Source organism: Vicugna pacos, unplaced genomic scaffold (assembly GCF_048564905.1).
Source record: "Vicugna pacos unplaced genomic scaffold, VicPac4 scaffold_20, whole genome shotgun sequence".
NCBI lineage: Eukaryota > Metazoa > Chordata > Mammalia > Artiodactyla > Camelidae > Vicugna > Vicugna pacos.
Window position 1 is genome coordinate 91,766,026 of NW_027328741.1, and position 12,441 is coordinate 91,778,466.

The 12,441-nt window shown below is 45.2% G+C and overlaps 2 long non-coding RNA genes across 2 annotated transcripts; both read left to right on the forward strand.

Annotated features, from left to right (window-relative positions):
* Positions 1-1,962: 1,962 nt before the first annotated feature.
* Positions 1,963-6,882, forward strand: LOC140693748 (uncharacterized). Its single transcript, XR_012069446.1, has 3 exons — positions 1,963-2,144; positions 6,517-6,587; positions 6,796-6,882. It is a non-coding gene; the product is annotated as an uncharacterized lncRNA (long non-coding RNA).
* A 377-nt stretch (positions 6,883-7,259) lies between these two features.
* Positions 7,260-12,186, forward strand: LOC140693757 (uncharacterized). Its single transcript, XR_012069455.1, has 3 exons — positions 7,260-7,441; positions 11,814-11,884; positions 12,093-12,186. It is a non-coding gene; the product is annotated as an uncharacterized lncRNA (long non-coding RNA).
* Positions 12,187-12,441: the final 255 nt, after the last annotated feature.

The following is a 12,441-nucleotide window of genomic DNA, read 5'->3' on the forward strand; positions in this document are numbered from 1 at the left end:
CCGAACCTGCACTGGTTTCCATTCCCTGCTTTGCATTCTCCTGCTTCCAGGTGTCCTGAGGCCTCATCCTGTCTTTGGGAGTAACAGACCTCTCTTCGGCCAGTGTCCTATGCTAAGGGCTGGGTGAGTGGATGTTTCCATTGCTCTGTACATGGGAGCGAGTGAGTGCAGGTTGCACTTCTTCTCTGCCAACTGGGCATCGATGAATCAACACTATCCAGATACATTTCACAGAAATGTGATATTTGCTTAGCTCTTTGTTTCTATACAGCCGTGGTGGGAGGGATTGTCCGAAGACAACTAATTTGACATTGTGTTGATATCCCATTTGCAGTCTTTAAGAAGTTTAACAGAACTCATTTACATGTTTTGGGAGTTATACGAAAATGGAGTTATTTTTTGAAACACACTAAATCGACCTAGAAGCCAGACTTGTCAATTTTGGTAACATTGTGTCAGCTCTACGGAAAAGCTAGACAGATAGAATGCAAACTAGCAGTCCAAACTGTTCAAGGGGTCATGTCAGCTCTTTAAGGTTGAAGCCTCCGAAACCAACAGGAACCATGAAATAACTTTTGGAAACATGGAATAACCCCCAACCTTGGATACACTTGTGCATGTGGTGCCCTGTATCCCAATGACACCTACTGGCCAATGTTGGCATTTCAAGGGGTAACATCCCTCTCTAGGAAAATACAAGAGGAAACAACCCAAATATATACATTTAGGTTTGAATCCAAAAGCACCTAGAGGCATTCTAGCTAGGAGAATCCTGCTGCAGTTATGCTAGTCTATTGAGAACCAGGTGTTTTTCTATCAGTGTTGAGAACGCTTAATCATCCGATCCTGTAGTTTAAAGCCATTTAACGCAACCAAGTCTGCACCCCCATGTTATAGTGCCCCCGGGGGCTTGACTCAAGTGAAAGACGATCCACATAAGCTGTGTCTTTAATGTCATTGGCGACTTTTACAGTTCAGTTCACTTTCTGACTTGTACTATTTACCTTCACTGTCTTGAAAAACTGAAGCCTAATACAGATTCATGTTCAGTCAAAGATTCCCCTCACTTACCACACTCCCTTCACCCCAGGGAAGACATAAACACAACATTTGCTGAATCTAGCGGAAGGACATCGTTTCTAGGTGTGAGCTAAGTATTCAGTTTTATCTATTTCAGCCGAGACTATTTGACCTTTAAGGTGTTCACTGTTGTTCACAGAGAGTGAAGCTGGAGGAACTCTGATTCTAGGAGGGGCTTGCTCTTCTCGTAATGGCTTCATTGCAGCTCAGGTACTGATCCTTCAAAATGGATGCCTGAGTGGAGGGGAGGCAAGGGCAAGTGCTCACTAGCTAGGCCCAAACCTGGGAAAAGGCTTACCTGGGCTTGTTGAATTTTGGTCTGAATGGCTTGGGAATGCCCCTTGGGACGTGTGGATTCTCACGACCTCTTCCAAGAACAGGAGCGTTTTGATCATCTCTGCCATTTCTTCTCCTTCAGACGTCAGGGACCTTGGACCCGTTATTGGAGAAGAGAATTGAGGAACTTCCTCAAGTCCACGTTGGCACTCCGTATGTTTCTGCCTGTATCAGTGAGTTTCAATATGTCTCATGAATGTCTTTTGAGCCTGGTATCCTCTACAGCTGTCTCCACGCCAGTATTCTCCATTGTAGCAGAACATCTCTCATCCATGTGTTCGCATCTCTCCTCAATCCGTGCAGCCAGCTTATCGGCCAGCTTCTCTTCGTGTCTCCCCTAAAGTCGACTTCACCAGGACTGGGCAAGTCTGAAAGTACCTCGGAGCCTGACCAGTAAGCTGATGACAGGCAGATCTTCCACTGTCTGCCCTTTCAGGTTCTGGAAACTGACCTGTGACCTCAGGTCTTTGGGCAGCAGCAGTATCTCGAACTTACACAGCTTCCCGGACCAAAGACCTAAGCCAAGCTCCACAGAGGGCGGCAGCCCCTCCATCACACTGATCCACCCACAGAACTCTGCCCGGTTACCTAGGATCCAACAGCCACAACAAGCCTCGCGGTAAACACCAACATTCCACCTGGAATCCAACCGCTAACTGCCATCCCCAATGGCTGCTGCATCTTGTCAGTGTTGGGGGAGGGGCTGCATCCGACGAGAGGTTCCTAAGGTAAATGTGATTCTACCCACTAGCGTCCCATGGGCCTTTCTTCTTCCCTCTTTCCTTTTGTTCAGAGCTCTATGCACCGTACCAATGGAGGGAAGTGTGTCCCTTTTCAGTTGATGGTTTCACACGTCTTTAAACTTTCTAACAGTTCACAGTACACAGGGACCCACTAAAGGAGACTTATGTTCCTATAATATCCGTACACCCGGAATACATATGCGTCGCCTGATTTCTGCTGAAACACCCACACTCTCAGGACATGGATCCATTGGATTCATGGGGGCTGAAATTCCAAGAAATGAAACCAACCCCAATGTGCACTTTGCTGTCGGTCTCTTTTGCACTTAGTACACTTTGGCAGAGCTACTTGCCTTTGTTATAGGCTTCTTACATTTCTTCTCTACGTAGCCTAGAATATGGCATTCCTTCATCCTGTTGGAAGACATACAAGTCTACATCACGGACTAGGAAACCATTTGATTCCAAATCGGCATTAGTGTTAGGTCACGATATGCTCTTATGAATCAAAATTTACGAATATGAATGCACGCTTCTGATTTCCGAATACAAGAGTGCTGAGTACATGCAAGCCACGATACTGGGTCGATGCGTTCTGAATGACCCTTGACCTCACCTTGAGTATTTTCTTTTGAATAATCATGGTTCCCTTTGTATATGTCAGCCAACCATACCATTTTGGTGCTTGTTTGTTGGTTTGATTCTTTGTTGGTCTTCTTCTCGCTTGTTTTGCAAACACGTCAGGCCATGCATCTCTCCTTTCGCTTCAAACAGAGTCAAATAAGCTGATTCACTTAAGAGAGTGCTTCCAATCACCTATGATTTCCTGCTTCCCTCTCCCATCTTTAGGGTTTTGATGTCCTCCTTAAGTTCTTCTTCTTTCTCCTCTGCCACACATGCTCTTCTTGCATTTCCAATAATGGTTTCTTCTTTCCATTCCATCTTGCTGCTTTTCTATTCAGGGGAGTTTTCTCAACCTTTCTTTTAGAAAAACTTTTGAACTGCTGAATTCTTTTAAGATTTGCCGGTCTGTAGAATTCTCTAGCTCTGCCGTTATTTGAAATGGTGTTCATGTGGCATAGGCTACCCTAGGTGGCAGCATTTGTCCATTCAGGATATGGTCTGTGTCCTGGCACTCCTCCCTGTCCTGCAATATTGCTGCCGAGATATCAGCTGAAACCCCTCTGGAGGTTTCCTTGTGACTATGTTGTTTCCTCCAGGTGCATTTTAAATCACTCGGATATTCGTGAACTTTGTTGATTTGAATCATACAGCTGCTGGTAGGTCTATTGGGATTCCACCTCCTTCGGATGCTGTGTAATTCCTGAATTCGCATAGATGATTCTTTCTTGGCTTTCAGCAAGTTTCAGTCTGATTTTTCTACAGATAAATTTTCAGACATTTTTTGTTTCTTTATCTCTTGCTTTTCCATCTGGGACTCATGATTTCTATTCTTTCATGCCCTGTCTTAACCCAGGGTTCAACTGCAATGTTTTCATTTGTTTGCACTTGCTTTCCTATGTCTGCTTCTGACCGAGGTTTTTCTCTTCCCCTGTCTTCACAGTCATTCACGCGTCCCTCTGCATTATCTAGTCTGCTAAGGACTGAATTTTAGCCCTGATATTATCACAACCATTGAGTTTCCTGATATTTTTGGCTCGTGTTGAGACTTTCTCTTCCCCTTTTCTGGTATTCTGCCTTTTGTGATTCTGAGACACTGGTGTTCTTCAGTGTTTTCCTGACCTTCATTTTCAACACTTGTTCTGGATAGCGTTTTGCAGACTAGTTGTTTGAAAGCTTATCTTTTGCGCCTTCAATATCTTTGGAACTGAAAATGGTACTTCCTGTTTCTTTTACTGTTCTTCTTCATCTCTACTGGTCAGGTAATATCAGGTATCTAATGTAGACTTCTAGGGCTTTGTTAATTGAAAATTTTAGACTCTTGTCTCTACGCAATTCCATGGGATTTCTGTGAGGACAATTACTCCTAGGCACTGATGCCATAACCTGTACCTGTGTGTGTTGTTTGGTATATCTCCAATTGCTGGTGTTGCATTAGTTGTGATGAACAACCCATACTACTTCGATTAGCATAACTTCATTTTGATTATACTTATCTCACACTTCTGAAAGTGCACAGGACACTTCCTCTTGTGGAAATGAAGCTTCTAAAAGTTCTCAGCTCTGCATTCTTCTCTATGTCATTTTGGAGTGTTTCCAAAACAGCAAACTGAGAGTGCTCTGCTGCTTTTTATTGCCACGGGAATGTCCCAATGAAATCAGTTCTTTCCAGAGCTTCTCTGTCTACAGAAACACCAGTGGAAGCATATCTATGGATGTCACATATCAGGGCCTGCTGGAATGATCCCGCAGACCTTCCTTGTTGTCCTAGGTGCCGTACCGTGCCGGTGCCATCCAAAAGGTTGCATCCGCTTTTGGGAGATAGTGCTGAAGGGAATGCTTCCTCTTCTCACGCTGTGGACTTGGACCACTCTCCCTTGTCCTCTCATCCTTGTGGCACGGGTGCACGAAGGCAACCACAGAGTTGTTGCGCATCCTGTGACTCAAACCAAACCATAATCCCAGCCCAGGTTATGAATGTAGCATATCCTAAGGCTTTTCATTCTGATTTCAAATTCAAGGCCCCCTGGATCCCTCAGACCAGATGCACGATATCTCTGATTCAGCCCCACACGTGCTCTATTGGCAAAATTCCCAATTGGTCCCTGGTCCTGCAGATGTACTGGGTGTGGCCATGGGACATATCGGTAATCGCAACCGCGCGACCAGTGTGGTTGATTTATTATTGGTACACAGTTCGGTTTGCTCTCTTGATTCGACCCACCACATCCCACAATGCACTCCAGATCCCTGAGACTCAGCGTGTGCCATCATCGGTAGCTCTATGCCTCACTGACCATTGCCTCTGCTACCTCAAATTTGGCAGCTGGGATCTTGGTCTCAGAATTAACTGTGGGGATATTTTGCGCTGGTTTCTTTGAGTTCTCTCAGCCAAGCATCTGCTGTGCACTCTTGTAAATCTCAGCACATCACCTTCAAACCCATGTCTCCTGTCCGCTTGAGAGTGTGCGTCCAAGTTAAACAGAGTTTCACCCTCGTTGCTCCATCACCAGGGGTCCGAACCTGCACTGGTTTCCATTCCCTGCTTTGCATTCTCCTGCTTCCAGGTGTCCTGAGGCCTCATCCTGTCTTTGGGAGTAACAGACCTCTCTTCGGCCAGTGTCCTATGCTAAGGGCTGGGTGAGTGGATGTTTCCATTGCTCTGTACATGGGAGCGAGTGAGTGCAGGTTGCACTTCTTCTCTGCCAACTGGGCATCGATGAATCAACACTATCCAGATACATTTCACAGAAATGTGATATTTGCTTAGCTCTTTGTTTCTATACAGCCGTGGTGGGAGGGATTGTCCGAAGACAACTAATTTGACATTGTGTTGATATCCCATTTGCAGTCTTTAAGAAGTTTAACAGAACTCATTTACATGTTTTGGGAGTTATACGAAAATGGAGTTATTTTTTGAAACACACTAAATCGACCTAGAAGCCAGACTTGTCAATTTTGGTAACATTGTGTCAGCTCTACGGAAAAGCTAGACAGATAGAATGCAAACTAGCAGTCCAAACTGTTCAAGGGGTCATGTCAGCTCTTTAAGGTTGAAGCCTCCGAAACCAACAGGAACCATGAAATAACTTTTGGAAACATGGAATAACCCCCAACCTTGGATACACTTGTGCATGTGGTGCCCTGTATCCCAATGACACCTACTGGCCAATGTTGGCATTTCAAGGGGTAACATCCCTCTCTAGGAAAATACAAGAGGAAACAACCCAAATATATACATTTAGGTTTGAATCCAAAAGCACCTTGAGGCATTCTAGCTAGGAGAATCCTGCTGCAGTTATGCTAGTCTATTGAGAACCAGGTGTTTTTCTATCAGTGTTGAGAACGCTTAATCATCCGATCCTGTAGTTTAAAGCCATTTAACGCAACCAAGTCTGCACCCCCATGTTATAGTGCCCCCGGGGGCTTGACTCAAGTGAAAGACGATCCACATAAGCTGTGTCTTTAATGTCATTGGCGACTTTTACAGTTCAGTTCACTTTCTGACTTGTACTATTTACCTTCACTGTCTTGAAAAACTGAAGCCTAATACAGATTCATGTTCAGTCAAAGATTCCCCTCACTTACCATACTCGCTTCACCCCAGGGAAGACATAAACACAACATTTGCTGAATCTAGCGGAAGGACATCGTTTCTAGGTGTGAGCTAAGTATTCAGTTTTATCTATTTCAGCCGAGACTATTTGACCTTTAAGGTGTTCACTGTTGTTCACAGAGAGTGAAGCTGGAGGAACTCTGATTCTAGGAGGGGCTTGCTCTTCTCGTAATGGCTTCATTGCAGCTCAGGTACTGATCCTTCAAAATGGATGCCTGAGTGGAGGGGAGGCAAGGGCAAGTGCTCACTAGCTAGGCCCAAACCTGGGAAAAGGCTTACCTGGGCTTGTTGAATTTTGGTCTGAATGGCTTGGGAATGCCCCTTGGGACGTGTGGATTCTCACGACCTCTTCCAAGAACAGGAGCGTTTTGATCATCTCTGCCATTTCTTCTCCTTCAGACGTCAGGGACCTTGGACCCGTTATTGGAGAAGAGAATTGAGGAACTTCCTCAAGTCCACGTTGGCACTCCGTATGTTTCTGCCTGTATCAGTGAGTTTCAATATGTCTCATGAATGTCTTTTGAGCCTGGTATCCTCTACAGCTGTCTCCACGCCAGTATTCTCCATTGTAGCAGAACATCTCTCATCCATGTGTTCGCATCTCTCCTCAATCCGTGCAGCCAGCTTATCGGCCAGCTTCTCTTCGTGTCTCCCCTAAAGTCGACTTCACCAGGACTGGGCAAGTCTGAAAGTACCTCGGAGCCTGACCAGTAAGCTGATGACAGGCAGATCTTCCACTGTCTGCCCTTTCAGGTTCTGGAAACTGACCTGTGACCTCAGGTCTTTGGGCAGCAGCAGTATCTCGAACTTACACAGCTTCCCGGACCAAACACCTAAGCCAAGCTCCACAGAGGGCGGCAGCCCCTCCATCACACTGATCCACCCACAGAACTCTGCCCGGTTACCTAGGATCCAACAGCCACAACAAGCCTCGCGGTAAACACCAACATTCCACCTGGAATCCAACCGCTAACTGCCATCCCCAATGGCTGCTGCATCTTGTCAGTGTTGGGGGAGGGGCTGCATCCGACGAGAGGTTCCTAAGGTAAATGTGATTCTACCCACTAGCGTCCCATGGGCCTTTCTTCTTCCCTCTTTCCTTTTGTTCAGAGCTCTATGCACCGTACCAATGGAGGGAAGTGTGTCCCTTTTCAGTTGATGGTTTCACACGTCTTTAAACTTTCTAACAGTTCACAGTACACAGGGACCCACTAAAGGAGACTTATGTTCCTATAATATCCGTACACCCGGAATACATATGCGTCGCCTGATTTCTGCTGAAACACCCACACTCTCAGGACATGGATCCATTGGATTCATGGGGGCTGAAATTCCAAGAAATGAAACCAACCCCAATGTGCACTTTGCTGTCGGTCTCTTTTGCACTTAGTACACTTTGGCAGAGCTACTTGCCTTTGTTATAGGCTTCTTACATTTCTTCTCTACGTAGCCTAGAATATGGCATTCCTTCATCCTGTTGGAAGACATACAAGTCTACATCACGGACTAGGAAACCATTTGATTCCAAATCGGCATTAGTGTTAGGTCACGATATGCTCTTATGAATCAAAATTTACGAATATGAATGCACGCATCTGATTTCCGAATACAAGTGTGCTGAGTACATGCAAGCCACGATACTGGGTCGATGCGTTCTGAATGACCCTTGACCTCACCTTGAGTATTTTCTTTTGAATACTCATGGTTCCCTTTGTATATGTCAGCCAACCATACCATTTTGGTGCTTGTTTGTTGGTTTGATTCTTTGTTGGTCTTCTTCTCGCTTGTTTTGCAAACACGTCAGGCCATGCATCTCTCCTTTCGCTTCAAACAGAGTCAAATAAGCTGATTCACTTAAGAGAGTGCTTCCAATCACCTATGATTTCCTGCTTCCCTCTCCCATCTTTAGGGTTTTGATGTCCTCCTTAAGTTCTTCTTCTTTCTTCTCTGCCACACATGCTCTTCTTGCATTTCCAATAATGGTTTCTTCTTTCCATTCCATCTTGCTGCTTTTCTATTCAGGGGAGTTTTCTCAACCTTTCTTTTAGAAAAACTTTTGAACTGCTGAATTCTTTTAAGATTTGCCGGTCTGTAGAATTCTCTAGCTCTGCCGTTATTTGAAATGGTGTTCATGTGGCATAGGCTACCCTAGGTGGCAGCATTTGTCCATTCAGGATATGGTCTGTGTCCTGGCACTCCTCCCTGTCCTGCAATATTGCTGCCGAGATATCAGCTGAAACCCCTCTGGAGGTTTCCTTGTGACTATGTTGTTTCCTCCAGGTGCATTTTAAATCACTCGGATATTCGTGAACTTTGTTGATTTGAATCATACAGCTGCTGGTAGGTCTATTGGGATTCCACCTCCTTCGGATGCTGTGTAATTCCTGAATTCGCATAGATGATTCTTTCTTGGCTTTCAGCAAGTTTCAGTCTGATTTTTCTACAGATAAATTTTCAGACATTTTTTTGTTTCTTTATCTCTTGCTTTTCCATCTGGGACTCATGATTTCTATTCTTTCATGCCCTGTCTTAACCCAGGGTTCAACTGCAATGTTTTCATTTGTTTGCACTTGCTTTCCTATGTCTGCTTCTGACCGAGGTTTTTCTCTTCCCCTGTCTTCACAGTCATTCACGCGTCCCTCTGCATTATCTAGTCTGCTAAGGACTGAATTTTAGCCCTGATATTATCACAACCATTGAGTTTCCTGATATTTTTGGCTCGTGTTGAGACTTTCTCTTCCCCTTTTCTGGTATTCTGCCTTTTGTGATTCTGAGACACTGGTGTTCTTCAGTGTTTTCCTGACCTTCATTTTCAACACTTGTTCTGGATAGCGTTTTGCAGACTAGTTGTTTGAAAGCTTATCTTTTGCGCCTTCAATATCTTTGGAACTGAAAATGGTACTTCCTGTTTCTTTTACTGTTCTTCTTCATCTCTACTGGTCAGGTAATATCAGGTATCTAATGTAGACTTCTAGGGCTTTGTTAATTGAAAATTTTAGACTCTTGTCTCTACGCAATTCCATGGGATTTCTGTGAGGACAATTTCTCCTAGGCATTGATGCCATAACCTGTACCTGTGTGTGTTGTTTGGTATATCTCCAATTGCTGGTGTTGCATTAGTTGTGATGAACAACCCATACTACTTCGATTAGCATAACTTCATTTTGATTATACTTATCTCACACTTCTGAAAGTGCACAGGACACTTCCTCTTGTGGAAATGAAGCTTCTAAAAGTTCTCAGCTCTGCATTCTTCTCTATGTCATTTTGGAGTGTTTCCAAAACAGCAAACTGAGAGTGCTCTGCTGCTTTTTATTGCCACGGGAATGTCCCAATGAAATCAGTTCTTTCCAGAGCTTCTCTGTCTACAGAAACACCAGTGGAAGCATATCTATGGATGTCACATATCAGGGCCTGCTGGAATGATCCCGCAGACCTTCCTTGTTGTCCTAGGTGCCGTACCGTGCCGGTGCCATCCAAAATGTAGCATCCGCTTTTGGGAGATAGTGCTGAAGGGAATGCTTCCTCTTCTCACGCTGTGGACTTGGACCACTCTTCCTTGTCCTCTCATCCTTGTGGCACGGGTGCACGAAGGCAACCACAGAGTTGTTGCGCATCCTGTGACTCAAACCAAACCATAATCCCAGCCCAGGTTATGAATGTAGCATATCCTAAGGCTTTTCATTCTGATTTCAAATTCAAGGCCCCCTGGATCCCTCAGACCAGATGCACGATATCTCTGATTCAGCCCCACACGTGCTCTATTGGCAAAATTCCCAATTGGTCCCTGGTCCTGCAGATGTACTGGGTGTGGCCATGGGACATATCGGTAATCGCAACCGCGCGACCAGTGTGGTTGATTTATTATTGGTACACAGTTCGGTTTGCTCTCTTGATTCGACCCACCACATCCCACAACGCACTCCAGATCCCTGAGACTCAGCGTGTGCCATCATCGGTAGCTCTATGAATCACTGACCATTGCCTCTGCTACCTCAAATTTGGCAGCTTGGATCTTGGTCTCAGAATTAACTGTGGGGATATTTTGCGCTGGTTTCTTTGAGTTCTCTCAGCCAAGCATCTGCTGTGCACCCTTGAAAATCTCAGCACATCACCTTCAAACCCATGTCTCCTGTCCGCTTGAGAGTGTGCGTCCAAGTTAAACAGAGTTTCACCCTCGTTGCTCCATCACCAGGGGTCCGAACCTGCACTGGTTTCCATTCCCTGCTTTGCATTCTCCTGCTTCCAGGTGTCCTGAGGCCTCAACCTGTCTTTGGGAGTAACAGACCTCTCTTCGGCCAGTGTCCTATGCTAAGGGCTGGGTGAGTGGATGTTTCCATTGCTCTGTACATGGGAGCGAGTGAGTGCAGGTTGCACTTCTTCTCTGCCAACTGGGCATCGATGAATCAACACTATCCAGATACATTTAACAGAAATGTGATATTTGCTTAGCTCTTTGTTTCTATACAGCCGTGGTGGGAGGGATTGTCCGAAGACAACTATTTTGACATTGTGTTGATATCCCATTTGCAGTCTTTAAGAAGTTTAACAGAACTCATTTACATGTTTTGGGAGTTATACGAAAATGGAGTTATTTTTTGAAACACACTAAATCGACCTAGAAGCCAGACTTGTCAATTTTGGTAACATTGTGTCAGCTCTACGGAAAAGCTAGACAGATAGAATGCAAACTAGCAGTCCAAATGTTCAAGGGGTCATGTCAGCTCTTTAAGGTTGAAGCCTCCGAAACCAACAGGAACCATGAAATAACTTTTGGAAACATGGAATAACCCCCAACCTTGGATACACTTGTGCATGTGGTGCCCTGTATCCCAATGACACCTACTGGCCAATGTTGGCATTTCAAGGGGTAACATCCCTCTCTAGGAAAATACAAGAGGAAACAACCCAAATATATACATTTAGGTTTGAATCCAAAAGCACCTAGAGGCATTCTAGCTAGGAGAATCCTGCTGCAGTTATGCTAGTCTATTGAGAACCAGGTGTTTTTCTATCAGTGTTGAGAACGCTTAATCATCCGATCCTGTAGTTTAAAGCCATTTAACGCAACCAAGTCTGCACCCCCATGATATAGTGCCCCCGGGGGCTTGACTCAAGTGAAAGACGATCCACATAAGCTGTGTCTTTAATGTCATTGGCGACTTTTACAGTTCAGTTCACTTTCTGACTGGCACTATTTACCTTCACTGTCTTGAAAAACTGAAGCCTAATACAGATTCATGTTCAGTCAAAGATTCCCCTCACTTACCACACTCCCTTCACCCCAGGGAAGACATAAACACAACATTTGCTGAATCTAGCGGAAGGACATCGTTTCTAGGTGTGAGCTAAGTATTCAATTTTATCTATTTCAGCCGAGACTATTTGACCTTTAAGGTGTTCACTGTTGTTCACAGAGAGTGAAGCTGGAGGAACTCTGATTCTAGGAGGGGCTTGCTCTTCTCGTAATGGCTTCATTGCAGCTCAGGTACTGATCCTTCAAAATGGATGCCTGAGTGGAGGGGAGGCAAGGGCAAGTGCTCACTAGCTAGGCCCAAACCTGGGAAAAGGCTTACCTGGGCTTGTTGAATTTTGGTCTGAATGGCTTGGGAATGCCCCTTGGGACGTGTGGATTCTCACGACCTCTTCCAAGAACAGGAGCGTTTTGATCATCTCTGCCATTTCTTCTCCTTCAGACGTCAGGGACCTTGGACCCGTTATTGGAGAAGAGAATTGAGGAACTTCCTCAAGTCCACGTTGGCACTCCGTATGTTTCTGCCTGTATCAGTGAGTTTCAATATGTCTCATGAATGTCTTTTGAGCCTGGTATCCTCTACAGCTGTCTCCACGCCAGTATTCTCCATTGTAGCAGAACATCTCTCATCCATGTGTTCGCATCTCTCCTCAATCCGTGCAGCCAGCTTATCGGCCAGCTTCTCTTCGTGTCTCCCCTAAAGTCGACTTCACCAGGACTGGGCAAGTCTGAAAGTACCTCGGAGCCTGACCAGTAAGCTGATGACAGGCAGATCTTCCACTGTCTGCCCT